This window comes from Aethalodelphis obliquidens, unplaced genomic scaffold (assembly GCF_003676395.1).
Source record: "Aethalodelphis obliquidens isolate GAN/ISIS:26980383/991018 unplaced genomic scaffold, ASM367639v1 scaffold149, whole genome shotgun sequence".
NCBI classification, from domain to species: Eukaryota; Metazoa; Chordata; class Mammalia; order Artiodactyla; family Delphinidae; genus Aethalodelphis; species Aethalodelphis obliquidens.
Window position 1 is genome coordinate 2,111 of NW_020838093.1, and position 23,137 is coordinate 25,247.

Consider the following 23,137-nt stretch of genomic DNA (forward strand, 5'->3'; position numbering starts at 1 on the left):
GCCAAGAGAAAATGGAACATTCTGAGAAAGAATGGAAATGATTCTATTGCTCCACAAGACAGAGCCAAGCGGGAGGGATGCCAGGGTAAATGGTCAGAGGCCATCGACAAAACAGCTCGCCTCAGCTTCAGTGCTGGGTTCCTACTCAGTGATTAACAGCTCTGCCATGTCTGGCACAGGTGGAGCTCCAAGTTAGTCATCTGCAGGAAACTAGCCTTGATTTCCATTTTGCAAAAAGCGTCTGAGTGATCAAGAAACACAAGCACACAGGATTGCATCTGTGCTCCACTTTTCCTTGGTTGTCATGGGAATTGTTGCAAGTAACATAAACAAATTTAGACTCTGCGGAACTACACAGTAAAGACCTAATGATTAGTAGGGCTTGATGTTTATGGTGATTAAAAATGCAAAATGTTTAAACTTCACTTTGTCTCAGTAAGTTTGAAGGAAATGCTCCTGTTTTAAAGAGGGGAAGAAAGATATGGAACTTTAAAAAATAAAAATGCATATTTAATATCACATTGAAGTCAAAAAACTCTTCGATGGCACATATTTTCTTCCTTTTAAGGTGTCATGAATACAAAAGGGGTGACATGCTGAACACAACAAGGCTGCAGAACCAACTGGTATAAAGTTACTAAATCATTTTCTAGCCCCTCAAAACAACTTCTGTTCTGTGGACATGAGGGGGCTGTACTGACACCTTGCCATTAATTTCTACTCTTTACTAATTCCTGCATGCTGTCATAGTGTAAATGATTAATGATGGGAGGGCACTCTTCACACTAAGATCGATGGATTAAGGAGTATCAGTAAGCTGACGTATGCTCAGAAAACAACACAGTAAGAGAACTTTCTTAAAGCAAAATCCATTGTGGGTCAATTGGATAGAACAGCAGTGATCCTGGGCTGCATTAGGTTGGCAGAATGTGGTGTAAATTAATAGCAGATCCTAGCACCAGTTCTCAACTGTCTAGGCACAGTTGTCTGAGGTCTGAGGGCCTTTTCTGTCTGAGGTATTGTAAACACCGTTTCCTGGCTTTCCTGCCTGTTTTTGCTGAGAATCATAAAATGTTAGGACTGAAATATCTGCTGTCATTCCCCCCATTTTACAAATGAGAAAATGATGACCCAAAGAGACTAAATACAACCAGGGAGACTGAAACTTACTTAGTAAATTGCACTGTTTGAAATTGCTAGCAAAGTACCTTGGAACATTTTTAGATATGCCTCAGTCAAAACATAACCATTGAATTTTACAGGTAAGAAAAACCTGAGAATATAAGTTATGAACATTTAAAAATGGAATCTTTGCTGGTTGAGAGGTCTAAAAGCCTAGAGAGAAGATAAGGAGGGAGAAATATTCTGCTCTCTAAAATACATTATAAGTTTTCAGGGTAAATACAGTATCAGTTTTTGGATTCTGTATTTTTCCACAGATGCTAAGTTTACCATATTTTCTTCATTTTATCTAAAGATTCAGGCCTAGCTCCAAACTATAAACAGTAGATAGAAATATAATGGTCACAATTTTAACTTGTAAAATTAACTATTTCACTCTCTCCAAAATAAACTAGAAATCGACTACCAATCATTTTCTCAACTTGGGAAGCTACCGCCCTCTAGAGGGTGGATCTGGAAACGTCAGGGGTACTTCTCAACTATCACGATGAGGGATGGGGCTGGGAAGTTGCTCCTGGCCTTTCATATCTGGGAATGAAGGATGCACATAAAGAACTACCTTTCCCAAGATGTCAATAGTATTCACTTTGAAACCCAATGAAAGTGAGATCTACAAAGTTTTGACAAGTTGCATTTTAAAACACTGACCGTTTATCCTTACTTAGTGAGAAGGGAGCTAGAGTGTACTCGTTGACAGAGAACATGGGACTATTAAGAAGTTCATGCTAGGGCTTCCCTGGTGTCTCAGTGGTTAAAAATACGCCTGCCAGTGCAGGGAACCCGGGTTCGAGCCCTGGTCCAGGAAGATCCCACATGCCACGGAGCAACTAAGCCCATGCACCACAACTACTGAGCCTGCGCTCTAGAGCCTGCGAGCTACAACTACTGAGCCCACGTGCCGCAACTACTGAAGCCCGTGCGCCTAGAGCCCGTGCTCCGCAACAAGAGAAGCCACCGCAATGAGAAGCCTGTGCACCGCGATGAAGAGTAGCCCCCGCTCGCCTCAACTAGAGAAAGCCCACACGCAGCAACGAAGACCCAGTGCAGACAAAGATAAATAAAATAAATTTATTTTTTAAAAAAGTTCATGCTAAACCTGAGTCTATAGGAAGCTCATGGATCTGCGTTTCAGGCCAGCTTACTCCACGAGCTTTTATCTCAACATTGGGATCTGGGACTTGACTGGCCAGTGCATTGTCCACAGCTCTAGTGCCACTTACTCATTTAGGAATACATAAAGGTAAAGACTTCTGACTGATGTAATGTTATACAGTGTTTACAGGCAAATGTTGATAAAATGGTTAAAGTGCTCTGATCCTTGCAGAAGAAACTGAATGCCAGAAAGACATAACATGAATTCTTTTCTAAGATTTTCAGGCCCTTTTAGATTATGTAAGAGAAACTTCTACTTGTTTTCCAGTTTCCATTCTCCCTTTCTTCCCTTAAGTAATACAAGTCCGAAATCCCCATTTCCCTCTACATCCTCCAGCTTCCCCGTGGGGGGTGTGGCCATGTAAGTGTTGACCAATGGACGCTGTGATGTGGGCAACTTCCAGCACTTCCCCCTTCTTTTCAGTAGGGGAGCTGCACGCTCTTCACTCTCTTCTCTTTTTGCCATTGCGAAAGGATGACAACTTGAGCAACCACCTTAGACCCAGAGATGGAAGCTGCGGCATGTTCCCCCGGTGGGGTCCCTGGATGACTCTGTGGAGCAAAGCCACTTACTCGCTTCTATCTCATTTCAGCCCATGTATTTTGGAGACATTGATTTTCTGCCATTTTTTCATATGCCAACTGCTAAGCTGCTCTCTCAACTAGACTCCAAATTAGAAATGCCATCTGGTTTCATTAAAAATATAGTGGGAGAAACCTGAATTCAACAGAACTCCTTTTTAGGTATATCTGAATCACAGATATACACATATATGTACCCAGCAAAAAATAACTTTTGTTTACAAGCTCAATTCATTAAAAACTGGCACGGTCCTTGGTAGCTTAAAAAGGGTGGCGGAAGGTTTTATTATAGCAATATTTAATGCAATGTAATGTATACAGTATGTTGTATATCGTTAATCTTCAATGTGAACAGGTCAGCTTCATATATTTATCTTTTTTTCTTTTTCTGCAGATTGTACACAAGGGCAGGAGGCTTTTTGGTTTTATAGGCCACTCTTCTCCAGATGCGCTCTCCTTTGATGTTAACTACATGTGGCAAGAATGGGTGCCGGACCGTCAGAACTGTTCCTTGAGGTGTGTAGCCTCGGAGGTGCAGTTTGTCCTTAAACTGCGGCGTTACTGCTACCCAGCCTATGCAAGAACACGCAGAACACAGGTGGTGTTAGCAACTATCTTATTAAAAACACCAAACACAGCTCAAAATGGAAACCCAAGGGAGGCTACTGCTGTCTTTCACTCTATTTTTTAAAAGCATACAATGCATTTGTGAAAAGGTACAGATTTATTTTCAGAGTAGGTTACATCTTATGAATAATCTAGTATGTATTTCTTAAAATATTCAGCTTATGTCAGTTAAGGCATATCTGTATAAAAATATACTAAAGGTCAGTAAGGCTACTTTATTCACCTTTTAAAAAGTGCTTGGTGTAGGGACCTCCCTGGCGGTCCAGTCGATAAGACTCCGTGCTTCTATTACAGGGGGTGCGGGTTCGATCTCTGGTCAGGGAGCTAAGATCCCACATGCCGCGCGGTGCGGCCAAATTAAAAAAGATAAAAAAGTGCTTGGTGTAAAATTACCTGCAGAGGAGAACTTGATGTCAGCCACTGCTTCAGGTTCCCCAAGTCCTTCATCTAGTGTGATGTCTTCAGCAACAAGAGGAGGAAATCCTGCCATTCTTTCTTCTCCACCCATTGGAACCTTCCATTGGAAGGAGATGAAGATATTTGGAGGTTCAAATTAAACCCCTGATAACTCTAATATTAAGTAAGGCACTGATAAGATAATACTGTACAGGTATCAAGAATAAAATCCTTTTAAACATTCAACTGTTGAAAAAACCTCAAATCACTTCTAGATCAAATGAAAAACCTGGGAGCTCTGTGATGGGATGAAGCCTATAGATCCCAGTGACAAGGGCCCCATGTGGGCATCCAACTGGTGGTAACCTCCAGACAGCAGAATCTTGCTTTATTAGCTTACAGTTTTTACAGTCCTCCATAAAGCTTTAGACACAATAATTTTGGGCAATTAAAGCAACATCCTTCCAAATACCTTAGTTCTTACAGGCCTGGCTGGACACAGAGATTAATCCCTGCCTCATCACCTCTCAAGGGTACATGGATAACGGGTAAGATTCAGCTTCTATGTTTACATGAATTGGAAGTAACTGGATAATAATTTACCTGTTTATTAACAGATCTCTCCGTGTTTAGCACTAAGGACACAAAGATAGCTATTACAATATGTTCTATATGGTCCCTACCCCCGAGGAGATCAGAAGGTGGAAACAGCAAGTAAATAAATTACAAGGTAAGAAACGTGATGAGAGGCATCTACTAAGTACTGTGATTGTGAAGGAAGTAATGAACGTGGTTTGGTCAAGGAAAACATTAATGAAGAGCAGAATTTGAAAAATAGATTAAAGTTATTCAGTGGGAAGGTATCCTGGGTTAGTATCATGTACAGACACAGAAATTGGAAAAAGGATAATGAGTTCAGAGAACTGTAGTTTAACTGTGCAGAGTATGTTATGTGTGTGTGTGCATTAGTGATGAGGCTATCAGTTTAGACTTCTCTCAGTAATGTGGAACTACCAAGGAATTATAAGCAGGAAAGAGAAAAGAATCAAAAAAGAATACTGTGGCCTGCTTTGTATTTTGGAAAAATCTGCGTAGTGCAGGGTTTCTCAACCTCAGCACTATTGACCTTTTGGGCCAAATAATTCTTTGTCTCGGGAGGCTGTCCTGTGCATTGCACAATTTTTAGCAGCCTCTACTCAGCATCCACCAAGTTGTGAAAACCAAAAACGCCTCCAGTCTTTGTCAAATGTTCCCTTAAGAGTCAACCCTGGTTGAGAACTACAGCTGTGATGGGGTGAGGGTGGGCAGAAGGCGGTAAAACTGGGAGCTGGGAAAATACCTCAAAACAGGATCTCAAAACAGCCTAAAGAAAGTAGATTACAGTTTGGACTATGAGGCTGGACTCAGTGATAATTAGGAGGCAGGATTGACTTTGACTTGGGAGGTGAGTAAGAAAACCAGAAGGCAAGGATGAGCCACAGAGCAGCCCAAGAAGCCATTTGTATTACACCGGGAGAGAAGCCTCAGTGTTGTTTTGTGAACTATCAGCGAGTCCACTCTGAAGACTACACAGATGCATGGGGGTGGAGCCCTACCCTGAAAATCCCACATGCCTCTGGAGTATTAACTTTAGGGCAGTTATTTCGATGGAGTTTTAATTTCACTCTGGCTTTCTTAGGAAATCCAGAGAGAAAGAAGCATTTACTTCCCAAGTCAGGTTGGTTTTATCCTTGTTGAAGGGCGGGTGTGTATTTTGTGTTTTGACTTATTTTCAGTTGTATGAGCATTAATTAATGGTAAATCACCTCTGCATTGGACGTACCCGCTATTTTTGCAGTAGGTATGTCCCATAATCTTCATCACCACAAATACTTACGTAGCAGTGACAACAGTCCCCTTGCACTTGATCTTCTCCACAACCTCGTGGTGTAGGTACAACAGAGAGAGGTAAAGGAAACTTACCTAAAGTCACACAGCTTTGTTAAGTGGTGGAGCAGAGCAGGATTTGGACCCAGCTTGGCTCCAGAGATCTTAACTATCATACACTACACACCAGCCAACAGTGTATACCCATGTCTGGTTAAAGATCTGTAAACAGGCCCCATTCAGTCTCTGGTGAACTTGGAACAATTTCAGTGGCATAGAAAGGGCACAACAGGGACTGCAGAGCATGGGACGTGAGGAGTAAGCTTGATTGTAAAGAGGTGGAACGAGTGGGACACTGAGTTTTGTTTTGTTTTTTAAAGGTCAGAGAAATTTTAACACACTCCTTAACAGGTGAAAGGAAGGAGCAAGTAAAGCAGGAGAGAAGAGGTACGATAACCTCTAAGTGCCTGGGATTAAGAACCTCGGAGGAGAGCTTTTCCACTCATACAAGGGCTTCGCAACTCAGCACTACTCATATTTTGGACCAGATAATTCTGTGTTGTGAGGTACTGTCTTGTGCATTGCATTATGTTTAGCATCATCTCTGGCTTCCACCCACTAGATGCCAGTAGCATCACCCAGTTGTGAGAAAATCTGTAACTTAGAGCTCTTCACTCACATTATCCAGTACAACTTTCTGCAATGATGTGACCGTTGGGCAGTTGAAAAGTGGCTAGTGCAAGGGAAGGACTAAATTTTAAAGTTTATTTCATTTTAATTAACTTATTTAAATAGATGCATGGCGCTACAATATTGGACAGTGTCACCTAGAGAAAACCCAGCTCTGTCACTATTCTAGGATCAGTCCAATCCAACATCACTTTTCTATAAGAGCCCACCTCAATTTATAGCCAAAATCCTCAAGGTGAACAAGGTCGGGGAGAGCTAGCTGATGGTGTAACAAAGTTGGTTCTGTCCAACAAAGTCTTTTTTAGCAGGGTGTGTTAACCTAACTATACAACCATCAAAGCATGTTGCCTCACCTTGAGTAACGTATGACCCCCGTGCTTCTGATATACAGTGTCCACCTTGTCCAATGAAGTAATGTGAACGGGAAGGAAGTTGGAAGCCACAACTGTAAGCACCGTTCACTGATTTTCCTTAAGAAAGGAAGAAGGAACTTATTTTATACAATGAAAAACTACCAACCAGTATAAAACTGCTGTGTGTATAAGTCAACTAAAGTTCTCTACAGAGAAAAACAGCTTTTCAAAGTTAAATACTGGTTTCAAAGGAACAAATGAAGTATTTAGTTTTGCCTTCTATGGCAAACAGGGCCATAGAAGCACCCATTCTGCAGTTACCACAGACGTTTCTTAAAGCCACATATTTGACATTTGACATTCTTCTCAGCGAAGCCACACATCATATTGCATTAGTGAATTATTCAAATGTTAAATCTGTATAGTAATCTCATGAGTCAACTCAAGATATGAAGAGAAAGTGAGGGGTGAAGCTAGGTGTAGAAAGTGAAAGAAGGATTTTCCGGAGAAATATACAAAGAACTAAAGCTACGAGGGAAACCTCCAAGATAACAGAAACTACTTTGTCATCTGGTTCACATACAGTGCCTAGAAGAGGGACTGGTACATAGAAGTACTCTAATTATTTATGTTGGAAAGTTACTACAACATATACTGAATTTCCAAGCACTAAACTGACACAGAAGAGAAATGTGACCAAAGTAGGTAGATAATTTTTAAAGTGAAGGCTCCAGCCAGTCCCTGGTGGACATTAATGAAAGATATAGGATTAGGTGCCTGAACCACGATCAGACTCCCAGCGTCTCAGAAAACGATGGGGACTGGCGCCCTAAGGCTCACCATCTGGTCTATAGCTTCGGCGCCCTTGGCGATGCAGTAATCGGACTCCAGAAGCGTGTAGAAGAGAGTGCACTTGCCAGCGTTGGTGGCGCCAACCACGTAGACGTCGCCGCGGTAGCGTCAGGAACGCCGGAGCGCGGAGATCAAGCTCTTCGACTCCATAGCCAGTCTTGAAGCTGATGAGCCGCACGTCTCTGAGCATCGTGCTGGACTTGGGCGAAGGATTCGCTTTCTCCTGCTCGTCCCGTGGCCGGTCCCCGCTGGGGTGTTGTGGCCTTCGGTAGCCAGGGGGCGGCAGGAGCCCGGCGCGGGCACAGTCGTTCCACTGTCGCTCCTGGAGCCGCTGTCGGTAGCCGGGAGTATCCAGGGGCAGCAGGTTCACCTTGTTTCCCAGCAAGATCAGCTGCTTGGGGCCCACCGGCGCGGGCAGGTGCGGCAGCAGGGCGTCGGGCAGATCAAGCAGGTCCATCATGTACAGCACCAGGGCGAGCTTGGGCCTCCGCAGCGCGGCGGTCACCAGCTCCAGGTACTACTGCTCGCGGCTCACCTGCAGGTGCAGGGCGCGCCGGTGAAACACCAGCAGTCAGCAGCGCTGGCACACGGTCTGGGTGCATCTGCCGGGAGTTCCGTAGTTCCTGCTGCCACCGCTCCTCCCGCCGCTGCAGCACCGTCGCTCCTCCTCTTCCTGCCGCTGCTGCAGCTCCCGCAGCTGGTCCTGGAGGGTCACTGCGGGCTCCGAATCCGGAACGTACTCGGGGAACACAAAACTCTCCTCCACGTCAGCCCTTCCTTGGTTATCCCCAGTCGCTGTCGCGCCACGGGGAAGCCCACATCCCAGGCCGGATGGGTACAGGGAGGAGGAGTTGGCCGCACATCTCCTCTCGAGGAGCGTCTCCCGGAGGCCATGGCGCGCTATCGTGGGAGTGGATCCCCGCAGGAAGCTGCATAGCAGCCTATGAGTGAGGCCCGTGGGCAGCATGAGAAACGCGGGCGTGGGCAAAAGGGGCTGAGCCACCTTTTCTCACGTGCTCTGTGGCCCCAGATGTGCGCAAAACAGTAGAGACTACCTGAGAGCTGTCATTTGTCAGCGTCGCACTTCGGCTCCTCCTCTCGCGTCTAATCTCGTAAGTTCTCGCGAGGAAGGCTCTGTGGCCTGAGAGCCCAGTTGAAACCGAGATAAAGGCACCGGGGGCTTAAGACTACGGTTGAATAGGCTAGCGAGTGAGGGTTTGTTCACTTTCAGGCTTCTTCAACGCGCCGCCGCTGGCACCATCTGCTGGTAAGAAATCACATTTTTAAAATCTTCGTGTTTTTTTTGTCTTTGGAACTGGAAAAAAATAGAAAATCGAATGCCGCAGACATATGGCCACAATAAAAACTTTTTAAAACATCTTTATATTAGAGTATAATTGCTTTACAATGGTAAAAACCTTTTATTAATACATCTTCTTGGGTTTTTTTCCATGTGTCATTTGTGCAACAGCATTAAAAAGCAAAAACTTTCATTGGCTAGATCCAAAGCTTGAGAGTGTAGAAGCAGCCCCTGCTTCAACCGCTTGAAGCTTCAGCCCACAAGTTGCGCATGTGCAGTTCAAGCCGTCAGCAAAGCTTAACCTACACTTTGCGCAGGCGCAGAATTAATATTGGGCTTTTTTTTTTTTTTTTCCGCTCCCCCTGCCCCTCCCGCGCCGTGAGACGCAGAGTATTCTGGGAACGCCCGACACGGAAATGTTTTCTTTCGACGCTGCGTAGGTCTGTGGGCGCTTGGCTTTTCTCTCTGTGGTTTTGAGAGTTAGCTTCTCGTGAACCGTTTGTCAATATGTGTGACGCACACGAGGGTAGGTGACCACTCAGAACACTCCGCGGCGACCCATCTAAGGGGGGAAACGTGGGTAGCTGGACTAATTGAGGATTTGCGGCCTCCTCCCCGGCCCGCCGCACCATGGCCCCAGTCGTTTCCCCACACTCCCGAGGCCGGGAACGAATCCGGGATTTTGAGAGGTGGAGGGTGCAGGGAACGTAGCCTTTATCATCTCGGTCAGGGTGATTCTTGTTCTCTCCTCTGTCTGCCCCTGGGTGAGTCTGACACTCCCTTCCCGTGTTGAAAATAGTGCGCAGAACCATGCGACAGGTTCCGTTGTTCCGACTTTGAAGCAAAGGACTCCTTTCTTGATTTCCCTTAAGGCCAGAGTTAATGAATTTATGAATAGTTGAATTTTTGAGCGTCAGCCTGTGCCAGGCATTGTGCTAGGCTCTGGAAATACTCCGGGGACAAAGAGTATTGAGAGGAGGGGAGCAGGGATTAGTCTGTTTTGGCGTTCCTTCATGCTGTCACGTGCCTAAGTAAATTATCTTAAAAGATGACTTTTCCATTTCCTCTTTCCACAAGATGACACAGTTCTAGGTGGCGTGTGTTTCACTGAACAGGACCAATATATCTTTTTTTTTTCTTTCTATATGTAGAATTCTTAGTCATGTCTAGTGTATTTTCATTATGTATTTTTAAAGCTCCCAATTCCGTTCTCTACAGCTTCTATTTCTACGTCGTTTTCTTCTAGCTCCTTATACCGTGTTCACCCCTCACATTTATCCTTATTTTCTCAGCTGCTTCGTGGAGAAAATAGAAGCAGAAGCTTAAACTCTACTGTTTAAACGTCTGTCACTTTTAATCTTGAGTCTATTAGCATCATTATTATATTCTCTCTTTTTTTTTTTTTACATTCTCTTAACTTCTGTGTTGGAAAAAAGTGAAAGTTTTTTTAGCTTTATTTTTGAGTAGGTAATATATTCTCATGGCTCACAAGCCATGAAAATGTAAAGTGTAAGGTCTTATTCTTGTCCGCCATCTCTCCTGTGTGAGCCCTCTCCATCATAAGTAACCACTGTTCTTTAGAGTCATAAGTAACCACTGTTCTTAGATTCTTAGCTCTCCAGATGCTTTATTTATATTCAAGGAAATACAAGTATAGTATTCTTTTTTTTTTTTTTACAAGTTTATTTATTTTTGGGTGCATTGCACATGCTTTGTCTAGTTGTGGCGAGCAGGGGCTACTCTTCGTTGAGGTGTGTGGGCTTCTCATTGCGTTGGCTTCTGTTGTTGAGGAGCACGAGCTCTAGGCGCACGGGCTTTGTTGCTCCACGGCATGTGGGATCTTCCCAGACCATGGATCGAACCCGTGTCTCCTGCATTGGCAGGTGGATTCTTAACCACTGTGCCACCATGGAAGTCCCTACGAATATAGTATTCTGTTTTCCCCCTTTTTACAGACAAAAAGTAACTTCACATTTTTCTGCACTTTTATTTTTTGCTTTATCTACTATATCCAGGAGATTTTCATATCAGTACATAGAGAACATTCTAATTTTTTTTCACAGCTACTTAGTTTGTCTGGATATACCATAACTAAAGTTGTGTCTTGATGGATAGTTGGGTTATTTCCAGTCTTTTTCTGCTTCAAACAATGCTGTAATGAGTAATCTTGTACGTATCATTTTGTCCAATACAAATATATCTGTAGGATAAATTTTTAGGTGTAGAATTGTCAGGTCAGATAATGTATACATGTTACACAAAATATTAACATTTTGCTAAATGGTGCCAAGTGACCACTGTAGTGATTATGCTAATTAGTATTCTCTTAACAATGTATAATAATCCTGTGGGGAAACAGTTAACGTTATCTCAGTTATCAAGTTTGCTCCAGCGTTGAGTCTCAATTCCAGTCCTGCTTGTGTCCTCTGATCATTATTTGATATGCCCTCATCAGTTTTTAGACACTCTTTCTTCAGCTGGCTTCTTTCTGTGTGAAATACTAGATCTCTCTTGTCCTCAAGAAAGCAAGTTGAATGGTTTATTTCCTTTTTCTTCCAATATTTTGAGAAAATGAGTGACTTCTCAATTGATAAATCAGATGGACATTTTTTAAACCTTATCTAAACCCTGTGGCAGTCAACACTGTTCATGACTTTCTCATGGAAAGTCATTCCTTCTATCTGCAACATCACTCTCACTTAATTCTTCTTACTTTTGTGGCTTTTTTTCTCTTTCTCTTCTGCTATTCACATTATCCCTGGATGATTTCATCCCTTCTCCATGGCTTCAGTTTCCATACGTGGATGACTTCTGAGTACAGTCAGCCCTCCATATCAATAGGTTCTGCATCTGGGAATTTAACCTCAGATGGAAAATATTTTGGAATACAGTGCCAGGAAGGAAAACTTGAATTTGCCTTGAGCTGACAACTATTTATAGGTGTGCCTTGTTTTATTTTGCACCTCTTTGTGTGCTTCACATTACTGTTCTTTACAAATTTAGGTTTATGGCAACCCTGGATTGAGCAAGTCTGTTGATGCCATTTTTAAACAGCATTTGTTCACTTCATGTCTCTATATCAGATTTTGCTAATTCTTGCAATATTTCAGACTTTTTCATTATTATATTTGTTATGGTGACCTGTGATCAGTGATCTTTGATTTTACTACAGTGAGTCTCTGAAAGATCAGATGATGGTTAGCAATTTTTCACAAAAAGTATTTTTTAATTAAGGTATGTACATAATTTTTTAGACATAGTGCTATTGCATAATTAATAGACTATGGTGTAGTATAAACATAACTTTTATATGCCCAACAGGCTTTCTGTCTTGTTCAATTGATCTGTATTTGTTTTTGTGCCAGTACCATACTGTTTTGATTACTGTAGCTTTCTAGCATAGTCTGAAGTCAGGGAGCCTGACTCCTCCAGTGGCATTTTTCTTTCTGAGAATTCCTTTGGCTATTTGGGATCTTCGTTGTTACCATACAAATTTAAAAAAATTTTGTTCTAATTTTGTGAAAAATGTGTAAAAATGTGTAATTTGATAGGGATTGCACTGAATCTGTAAATTTCCTTGGATAGTATACTCATTTTGACAATATTGATTCTTCCAATCCAAGAACAGGATATATCTTTACATCTGTTTGTGTCATCTTCCATTTCTTTCATTAGTGTCTTAAAGTTTTTGGAGTACAGATCTTTTGCTTCCTTAGGTAGGTTTATTCCTAGTTATTTTATTCTTTGGATGTGATGGTAAATGGGATTGTTTCCTTAACTTTTCTTTCTGATCTTTCATTGTTAGTGTATAGAAATGCAAGAGATTTCTATGTATAAATTTTGTATTCTGCAACTTTAGCAGAATTCTTTTTTTTAATTTTTCAATTTTATTTTTATACAGCAGGTTCTTATTAGTTATTTGTTTTATACATATTAGTGTATATATGTCAGTCCAGTCTCCCAATTCATCAGACCACCACCACCTCCCCCCCACCACTTTTTCCCCTTGGTGTCCATACGTTTGTTCTCTACATCTCTGTCTCAATTTCTGCCCTGCAAACCAGTTCATCTGTAGCATTTTTCTAGGTTCTACATATATGTATTAATATACAATATTTGTTTTTCTCTTTCTGACTTACTTCACTCTGTATGACAGTCTCTAGATCCATCCACGTCTCTACAAATAACCCAATTTCATTCCTTTTTATGGTTGAGTAATATTCCATTGTATATATGCACCACATCTTCTTTATCCATTCATCTGTTGATGGGCATTTAGGTTGCTTACATGTCCTGGCTATTGTAAATAGTGCTACAGTGAACATTGGGGTGCATGTGTCTTTTTGAATTATGGTTTTCTCTGGGTATATGCTCAGTAGTGGGGTTGCTGGGTCATAGGGTAATTCTATTTTTAGTTTTTTAAGGAACCTTCATACTGTTCTCCATAGTGGCTGTATCAATTTACATTCCCACCAACAGTGCAAGAGGGTTCCTTTTCCTCCACACCCTCTCCAGCATTTCTTGTTTGTAGATTTTCTGATGATGCCCCATTCTAACTGATGTGAGGTGATATCTCATTGTAGTTTTGATTTGCATTTCTCTAATAATTAGTGATGTTGAGCAGCTTTTCATGTGCTTATTGGCCATCTGTATGTCTTCTTTGGAGAAATGTCTATTTAGGTCTTCTGCCCATTTTTGGATTGGGTTGTTTGGGGTTTTTTTTTTTTTTTTGGGTTGTTTGTTTTTTTAATACTGAGCTGCATGAGCTGTTTATATATTTTGGAGATTACTCCTTTGTTGATTCGTTTGCAAATATTTTCTCCCATTCTGAGGGTTGTCTTTTCGTCTTGTTTGTAGTTTCCTTTGCTGTGCAAAAGCTTTTAACTTTCATTAGATCCCATTTGTTTATTTTTGTTTTTATTTTCATTACTCTAGGAAGTGGATCAAAAAAGATCTTGGTGTGATTTATGTCAAAGAGTGTTCTTCCTGTGTTTTGCTCTAAGAGTTTTATAGTGTCCGGTCTTACATTTAGGTCTCTAATCCATTTTGAGTTTATTTTTGTGTATGGTGTTAGGGAGGGTTCTAATTTCATTCTTTTACATGTAGCTGTCCAGTTTTCCCAGCACCACTTATTGAAGAGACTGTCTTTTCTCCATTGTATAACCTTGCCTCCTTTGTCATAGATTAGTTGACCACAGGTCCGTGGGTTTATGTCTGGACTTTCTATCCTGTTCCATTGATCTATATTTCTGTTTTTCTGCCAGTGCCATATTGTCTTGGTTACTATAGCTTTGTAGTATAGTTTGAAGTCAGGGAGTCCGATCCCTCCAGCTCTGTTTTCTTCCCTCAAGGCCTCATTGGCTATTCAGGGTCTTTTGTGTCTCCATACAAATTTTAAGATTTTTTGTTTTAGTTCTGTAAAAAATGTCATTGGTAATTTGATAGGGATTGCATTGACTCTGTAGATTGCTTTGGGTAGTATAGTCATTTTCACAGTATTGATTCTTCCAATCCAAGAACATGGTATATCTCTCCATCTGTTTGTATCATCTTTAATTTCTTTTATCAGTGTCTTATAGATTTCTGCCTACAGATCTTTTGTCTCCCTAGGTAGGTTTATTCCTAGGTATTTTATCCTTTTTGTTGCAATGGTAAATGGGAGTGTTTCCTTAATTTCTCTTTTAGATTTGTCATCATTAGTGTATAGGAATGCAAGAGATTTCTGTGCATTAATTTTATATCCTGTAACTTTACCAGATTCATTGATTAGCTCTAGTAGTTTTCTGGTGGCATCTTTAGGATTCTCTATGTATAGTATCATGTCATCTGCAAACAGTGACAGTTTTAGTTCTTCTTTTCCAATATGGATTCATTTTATTTCTTTTTCTACCCTGATTATGGTGGCTAGGACTTCCAAAACTATGTTGAATAAAAGTGGCGAGAGTGGACATCCTTGTCTTGTGCCTGATCTTAGAGGAAATGCTTTCAGGTTTTCACCATTGAGTGTGATGTTAGCTGTGGGTTTGTTATATATGGCTTTATTATTTTGAGGTAGGTTCCCTCTATGCCCACTTTCTGAAGGTTTTTATCAAAAATGTGTGTTGAATTTTGTTAGAAGCTTTTTCTTCATCTATTGAGATGATTGTATGGTTTTTATTCTACAATTTGTAATGTGGCGTATCACACTGATTGATTTGTGGACATTGAAAAATCCTTACATCCCTGGGATAAATCCCACTTGATCATGGTGTATGATCCTTTTAATGTATTGTTGGATTCGGTTTGCTGAGATTTTTGCATCCATGTTCATCAGTGATATTGGCCTGTAAGTTTCTTTTTTTGTGATATCTTTGTCCAGTTTTGGTATCAGGTGATGGTGGTCTTATAGAAGGAGTTTGGGAGTGTTCCTTCCTCTGCAGTTTTTTGGAATAGTCTCAGAAGGATGGGTGTGATTGAGGTGCTCGTATGTTGGGTACATATATATTTACAATTGCAATATCTCCTTCTTGTATTGATCCCTTGATCATTATGTAGTGTTCTTCTTTGTTTCTTCTAACAGTCTTTATTTTAAAGTCTGTTTTGTCTGATATGAGTATTGCTACTCCAGCTTTTTTTTACTTTCCATTTGCATGGAATACCTTTTTCCATCCCCTCACTTTCAGTCTGTATGTGTCCTTAGATCTGAAGTGAGCCTCTTGTAGACAGCATATATGTAGGTCTCGTATTTGTATCCATTCAGCCAGTCGGTGTCTTTTGGTTGGAGCATTTAATCCAATTACATTTAAGGTAATTATTGATATGTATGTTCTTATTACCATTTTGTTAATTGTTTTGGATTTGTTTCTGTAGGTCTTTTTTCTTCCCATTTTCTTTTGTTCTTTTCTCTTGTGATTTGATGACTACGTGTTTTTTTTTTAATATATAAATTTATTTATTTATGTATTTATTTTTGGCTGCATTGGGTCTTTGTTGGTGCACGTGGGCTTTGTCTAGTTGTGGCACACTGGGGCTGCTCTTCGTTGTGGTGCACAGGCTTCTCATTGCGGTGGCTTCTCTTGTGGTGGAGCACGGGCTGTAGGTGTGCAGGCTTCAGTAGTTGTGGCTTGCAGGCTCTGTAGTTGTGTCTTGTGGGCTCTAGAGCACAGGCTTAGTAGTTGTGGCGCATGGGCTTAGTTGCTCCACAGCATGTGGGATCTTCCCGGACCAGGGCTCAAACTCATTTCCCCTGCACTGGCAGGCGGATTCTTAACCACTGCGCCACCAGGGAAGTCCCATGACTATGTTTAGAGTCGTGTTTTATAGCTTTTTCTTTTTTGTATGTGTATCTATTGTAGATTTTTGGTTTGTGGTTATCGTGAGGTTTTTATATAGCAGTCTCTCTATATATTTTTATATGTGTGATTGCTTTAAGTTGCTGGTCTCTTAATTGCAAATGCATTTCCGATATCTTGCATTTGTACTCTTCTCTTCTCATGATTGCTGGTTTTGACTTCATATTTGTGTGTAGATGATTTCCTACCTTTACTGTATGTTTATCTTTACTGGTGAGCTTTGTCATTGGTAATTTTCTTTTTTCTAGTTGTGGCCTTTTCTTTCCCATCTAGAGAAGTTCCTTTAGCATTTGTTGTAAAGTTGGTTTGGTGGTGCTGAATTCTCTTAGCTTTTGCTTGTCTGTAAAGCTTTTGATTTCTCTGTCAAAGCTGAACAAGAGCCTTGCTAGGTAGAGCATTCTTGGTTGTAGGTTTTCCCCTTTGATCACTTTAAATATATCATGGCACTCCGTTCTGGCCTGCAGAGTTTCTGGGGGAAAAAACAGCTGATAGCCTTATGGGGATTCCCTTGTATGTTATTTGTTGCTTTTCCCTTGTTGCTTTTAACATTTTCTCTTTGTTTTTAATTTTTATCAGTTTGATTAATATGTGTCTCAGAATGTTCCTCCTTGGGTTTATCCTGTATGGAACTCTCTGTACTTCCTGGACTTGAGTGATTGTTTCCTTTCCTGTGTTAGGGAAATTTTCAGCTATTATCTCTTCAAATATTTTCTCAGGCCCTTTTTCTCTCTCTTCTCCTTCTGGGACCCCTATAATGCGAATGTTGGTGCATTTAATGTGTCCCAGAGGTTTCTTAGATTGTCCTCATTTCTTTCCATTCTTCTTTCTTTATTCTGTTCCTCAACAGTGATTTCCACCATCCGTCTTCCAGTCTCGTTTATTCTGCAATTGATTCCTTCTGGTGTATTTTTAATTTCAGCTATTGTATTGTTCATCTCTATGTCTTTGTTTCTTAAATTTTCTAGCTCTTTTTTTTTTTTTTTTTTTTTTGCGGTATGCGGGCCTCTCACTGTTGTGGCCTCTCCCATTGTGGAGCACAGGCTCCGGACGCGCAGGCTCAGCGGCCATGGCTCACGGGCCCAGCTGCTCCGCGGCATGTGGGATCTTCCCGGACCAGGGCACGAACCCGTGTCCCCTGCATCAGCAGGCGGACTCTCAACCACTGCGCCACCAGGGAAGCCCTAAATCTTCCAGCTCTTTATTAAACATTTCTTGTATCCTCTCGGTCTGTGCTTCCATTCTTTTTCTGAGATTTTGGATCATCTTTACTATCATCACTCTGAAATCTTTTTCGGGTAGATTGACTATCTCCACTTCACTTAGTTCTTTTTGGGTTTTGTCTGGTTTCTTTGTCTGGAACATATTTCTCTGCCATCTCATTTTGTCTAACTTTCTGTGTTTGTGGTCTCTGTTCCTCAGGCTGCAGGATTGTAGTTCCTTTTGCTTCTGGTGTGTGCCCCCGGTGGGTGAGGTTGGTTCAGGGGCTTGTGCAGGCTTCCTGGTGGGAGGGACTGGTGCCTGCCCACTGGTGTGTGGAGCTGGGTCTTATCCTTCTGGTGGGCAGTGGTGTGTTTATAAGCAGCTGTTGGTTCAGGACAACTTTAGGCAGCCTGTCTGCTGATGGGTAGGGCTGTGTTCCCACCCTGTTGGTTGTTTGGCCTGAGACGTCCCAACACTGGAGCCTGCAGGCTTTCGGGTGGGGCAGGTCTTGGTGCCAAAGTGGCAACCTCAGGAGAGCTCACTCTGGGACCTCTACCACCAGTGGCCTTGCCCCTGGTGTGAGCCCCAGCCAACCCCCTCCTCCCCGGGAGACACCCCAAGACCTGCAGGTACATCTGGCCCAGACTCCTATGGAGTCACTGCTTTGCCCTGGGTCCCAGTGCATGTGAAAACTTGTGTGCTCCCTCCAAGAGTGGAGTCTGTATTTCCCCCAGTCCTCTGGAGCTCCTGCACTCAATCCCTGCTGACCTTCAAAGTCAAATGCTCTGGGGGCTCCTCCTCCTGTTGCCAGTCCCCCGCTGGGGAGCCTGACGTGGGGCTCAGAACTCTCACTCCTATGGGAGAACCTCTGTGATATAATTATTTTCCAGTTTGTGGGTTGCCCGCCTGGCAGGTATGGGATTGATTATATCGTGAAAGCGCCCCTCCTACCATCTCATTGTGGCTTCTTTTTCTTTGGATATAGAATATCTTTTTTGGTAGGTTTCCATCTTTTTTGTTAGTGGTTGCTCAGTTAGTTGTGATTTTGGTGTTTTCATGAGAGGAGTTGAGCTCAAGTCCTTCTACTCCCCCATCTCGTCCTTATCTCCACAACACACTTATTCTTTTACATAAGATGATGAGACTAATATTAGGACCAGTGCACACTAATTTTTACAATGCCCTGTTGTTTAAGTACCTATTATTGCATAACTACCCCAAAATGTGGCTGTGTAAAAATTAATTTAATATGTTCATGGATTCAGTGGGTCAGGAATTTGGACAGCATAGTAGGAATGGCTCGTCTGCTGCCTGATGTCAGTGGTTGAACTGAGAAGTCTCAAAGACTAAGTGTTGACAGCTGGGGGTTGGGTGATCCTAGAGTATTTACTCACATGTCTGGCATCCAGCCTAGGAAAACTCAAAGACTAGGATTGCTGACTAGAGCATCTGTAAGTGGTCTCTCCATATGGTTTGGGCTTCCTCACCCAAGTATACCAGCCTTAGAGTAGTAGAACTTCTTAATGGCAGCTCAGGGCTCCAGAAGAAAGTGTCTCAGCAAACAAGGTGGAACCACATTGTCTTTCCTGACCTAGCTTCTAAAGTTATGTAGCATTGTTTTAGCTGTATTCTCTTGGTTATACGAGAGTCAAAAATCCACTCACATTCAAGGGAAGAAAAGATAGACTCTCATATCTTCGTAGTAGGAGTGTCAGTACGACTTTTATTATTATAAAGGAGCATGTGAAATGGACGATATGGATGTGATCATCTTTGGAAAATACAGCCTGTTATCCCTGTCCATGTATGAAATGTTGCTGTAATAGACAGCCCACCTTAAGGTATTGCCTAGCTATTGGAGTCCTTTGCTGGCTGTACCCTCTTACCCAAATGTCTCCAAGGAGCCTGTTGGTCAGAGGACTATGACCTTGTTCCTAGTTATCAATAGTTAGCTATTAATGAGAATTACATGGACTTTCTGGAGAAGATGGAATACTTAAAATTCACACAGTTTACACTGAACGTTTGTCATGAAGCCTCTTAGTGTTTTGGGAGAATACCTGTGTGACACAGACATATGTATACATAGACCTATGAATATTATTTCATTACAATTTAGTTAATGTAGTTGAAATTTTAGAAAAGTGGGGTAAAAGGATTGTTTTTTACTTAGGAGATAGTTATGTGTTTCTGCTACATCATATCATAGGAGCAAGATGTTAACTGGTTGCATTTTACTGAAAGTGAGAATATTTTTGTTTTTTGTAGGTATGCAGTATGAGGAGGAGAAGGATGAAATCCCCCAGATTTGTGGCAAGAGGCATGCTAGATTGTAATCAGGTAACTTTTTAGACCAAACTGAATCAACTTGAAAAGCACTATAACCTATACAGGGATTTCCTGCTAATTCTGTTTTTGAAAATTAAATGTTCTATATGAATATGCTACATGAGAGCTGGTTTCTCATTTTATTTATTTATTTAAATATTTAACTTTAACTTTTGAAGTATTTCCGACCTACACAAAAGTTACACAAAGAAATCATGTATGTACTTCACCCAGATTCCATAAATGTTAACCTTATATTACATTTTCTTTGTCTTTTCCTTTTTCTCTCTCTCTACATATATTTTTTTCTGAAACATTTGAGAGTAATTTGGTTACATAAGAACATTCTTTTACATACTCATAATAGAACTCATCAAAATCAGGAAATTAAATATGAATACAGTTATCTTATTTAATTTAGAAACCATATCCAAATTCTGCCAGTTGTCCTACTAACGTTGTTTATAACAAAATAAAAAAAATTTTTTTGATCCTGGATCCAACATAAGAGCACATAGTGCAGTTAGTTTCCATGCCTTATTTTTTTGTCTCCCATAATCTACAACAGTTTCTCACTCTTTTTCTGTTTTTCCTTACCTTGACATTTTTGAAGAATACAGACCAGTTACTTTTTAGAATGCCCCTCAGTTTGGGTTTCCTCATAATTGGATTCAGATGATTACTTTTGGAAACAGTGAATTTTCTGCTCTTAGTACATTATATCAGGAGGCACATGATGCCTATTAGGTGCTGTTAATTTGATTCCTTTGTTTTCTCATTATTTTAAATGGATGAAGTTACAGTAGGTGGTAGTATTTCAACACAAATTCCCATTCAATTCTGAGTATAATTAACTGTAGTAAAAGTCAGTAAGAAGCCTTACATATAGGTAAGAAGAGTAACTTTTAACTAAAGTAACATCCTGCTACAGGATGTAAAATGTAAAAACTCTCCTCTCTTACCAAACTGACAGTTGCTTTGTATATAGTAACATTATGATGCCTCTTTGAGCCTTGCCATCTCCAAGATGCACATCCTCTCAGTTGACCCTTTCTCCTTTTTCAAAGAACACATGCTTCTGACATTCTACTAGTTGTATTTGGAGGATAAGTGAACCTGTCTTGAACATTGTTTTGTTAAAAATCTATTGAGTTTTTGGTGTGTAAATACATATCTATTTTCCCTATTAAACATGACTATAAAAACTTCTTACTGAGATATTTTGTATTTTCTATGATGTTTGAGTATTAAACACCAAGAGACATTTTATTAGTAAATGCCTATATTCTGTAGGCTATGCCTAAATTCTGTAATCTCTAGGGAGAAAGAATATTTTGATCTTAGCCAAAAGAGAATTGTTTTCAATGTATGTGACAGGTTGCTCAAGGATAAAATACTCTATTTGACCAGTCATTGCATTTAACATTTGTTACAAAATAAATTATTAGATGCTTATACTTGAATTGATTATAGGTGCTTTGGCTATTGTGAGATGACATTTTGTTTTTTCACTATTTAACATCAAGTGATCTGTCCCAAGCATTGTGAATGTGATATTACTTAATATAACCAATGCTTTCAATAAGATGATTTCTTGTACAATTATGATGGTAGATGGCATAAATATGAACTATTCATAGAGTTTAGGTGTTTAAAGAATAGCATTTGAATGAAGTACTACTGTTCTAATGATTTGGGGGAAACTAACTATGGTTCAGCTCCGTGGGGGACTGAAACTTGTTCATAGTTTTGTAAAGATTTTTCATTGTAAATTGTCCATAAAAACCATTGCTATTTATCTTACGGACAGTGCCCTCTAGGTGCTTCTTACATATCAATGGCTAACCCAGATCATTGTGAGAAATTTTTCTTTCCTGTCAGCTCACAGTCTCTACTGAAGGAAATTGCCCCCACCATTCTCGAGGCCATACCTTGTACAGGGATGATTGTGTACTGTGTTCTCTACCATAGCATCTGACTTCTAATATTGGTGGCCATGGTGGATTGAATCAGGGTGGGACTTTGACCCAAAGCCAGCCAATCTGTAGGCTGGCCAGTAACCTGTGTGGTAATCTGATGATGTCAAAATGGGAGGCTGATGATTAGTTGGGCTACACATGTTGTTTCAGAAAATTAATCTGAGGATGGGGGAGTTAGTTACTAAGGAGAGGAGGCTAGAAGCTGAGTCCAGCTATGCAGCTCTTCCTGTGTGGTGGTGAGGGGAGAGATTCCTCTTGCACTTATATCTACTTGTATCTTCATTGTATAGCTCCTTCCCCATCCCTGACATGAACAAGTGTCTATTCCTTATAAACAGTACATCTACTCTTTTAGATTCTTTGTTCTTCTTTAAGGCATCATTCTGTGATTTCTCTCTATCTACACTACTAATTCTGATCTCTCACTCTTGCTCCATTTGTTATCATCAGTCATTTGCTGAATATTTTCACTTCAGTGACTTATTCTCATCTTACCTTTAACATATTCAAAATAGAATAATTTTAACCTAAAGTTGAAATTCTTACCCATTCCATATTTTAGTCATTGATATCATCATCTTCACGGTCATTCAAATAGAGGGTTTTTTTGTTTTTTGTGTTTTTTTTTTACAAGAAACGCTGTTTAACTTTTGAGGTGATAAAAAAGTAAAATAACAACGAAATATTTTGTTTTTACATGTCATGTTGAATCAGACAACAACTTAAACAAAATCGTTTGTTCTTAGAGTATATGGAAATGAGCAATCCTCCATACTCATAGCAGAAATATTAAGTGGCACAAATCTCTGAACAGCATTTGGGCAATTTAAATATTAAACGTTAATTCCAATGAATCATACATTTTCTGAAGAAAATAATTATATACATCAGCTTTTAAGAATTTGCAAAGGGTGTTTATCTCCAAGTTGTTTATGATAGAGGAAAAAAAAGGGAGGAAACAATCTAGCAACCTATATATTTATCAAGAGGAAATTGTTATATTATGGTACAAACATTAAAGGAAAGATAAAAGTCATTAAAATTATAGTGCAAATAATTATTTGTGGTCATGGAAGTTGACTATGGCGTATTGTCAAATTAAGAAAGCAGTTTCAAGCAAGGTTTATAGCATGATTCCATTTTTGTTAAATCATGTGTATAAATATAGAGAAATTTGGGAGGAGATGCAAGAAATGTTAACAGAAGATCTGTCTGCATAATAGGATTATGTGTTGCCGTAATTTTTTCATTGTCCATAATTTTTTCATTGTCTAAAGAGATTTTAAATTTAGAAAATGT

General features: G+C 40.5%; 1 protein-coding gene and 1 pseudogene across 17 annotated transcripts in view; one reads left to right on the top strand and one right to left on the bottom strand.

Annotated features, from left to right (window-relative positions):
* Positions 1-3,168: 3,168 nt before the first annotated feature.
* On the bottom strand, positions 3,169-8,964 carry LOC113616534 (nitric oxide-associated protein 1-like; annotated as a pseudogene).
* A 403-nt stretch (positions 8,965-9,367) lies between these two features.
* The window catches only part of LOC113616537 (DNA-directed RNA polymerase II subunit RPB2-like), a 150,914-nt gene continuing 137,144 nt past the window's right edge, over positions 9,368-23,137 (top strand). For 8 of the 17 annotated variants that reach the window (XR_003431323.1, XR_003431326.1, XR_003431325.1 and 5 more), the window contains exons 1-2: positions 9,368-9,526; positions 19,800-19,871. The gene's annotated coding sequence lies outside the window, so the exon portion shown is untranslated. The remainder of the gene's footprint in view (positions 9,527-19,799; positions 19,872-23,137) is intronic. The other 9 variants (XR_003431328.1, XR_003431330.1, XR_003431320.1 and 6 more) reach the window with 2 other exon arrangements.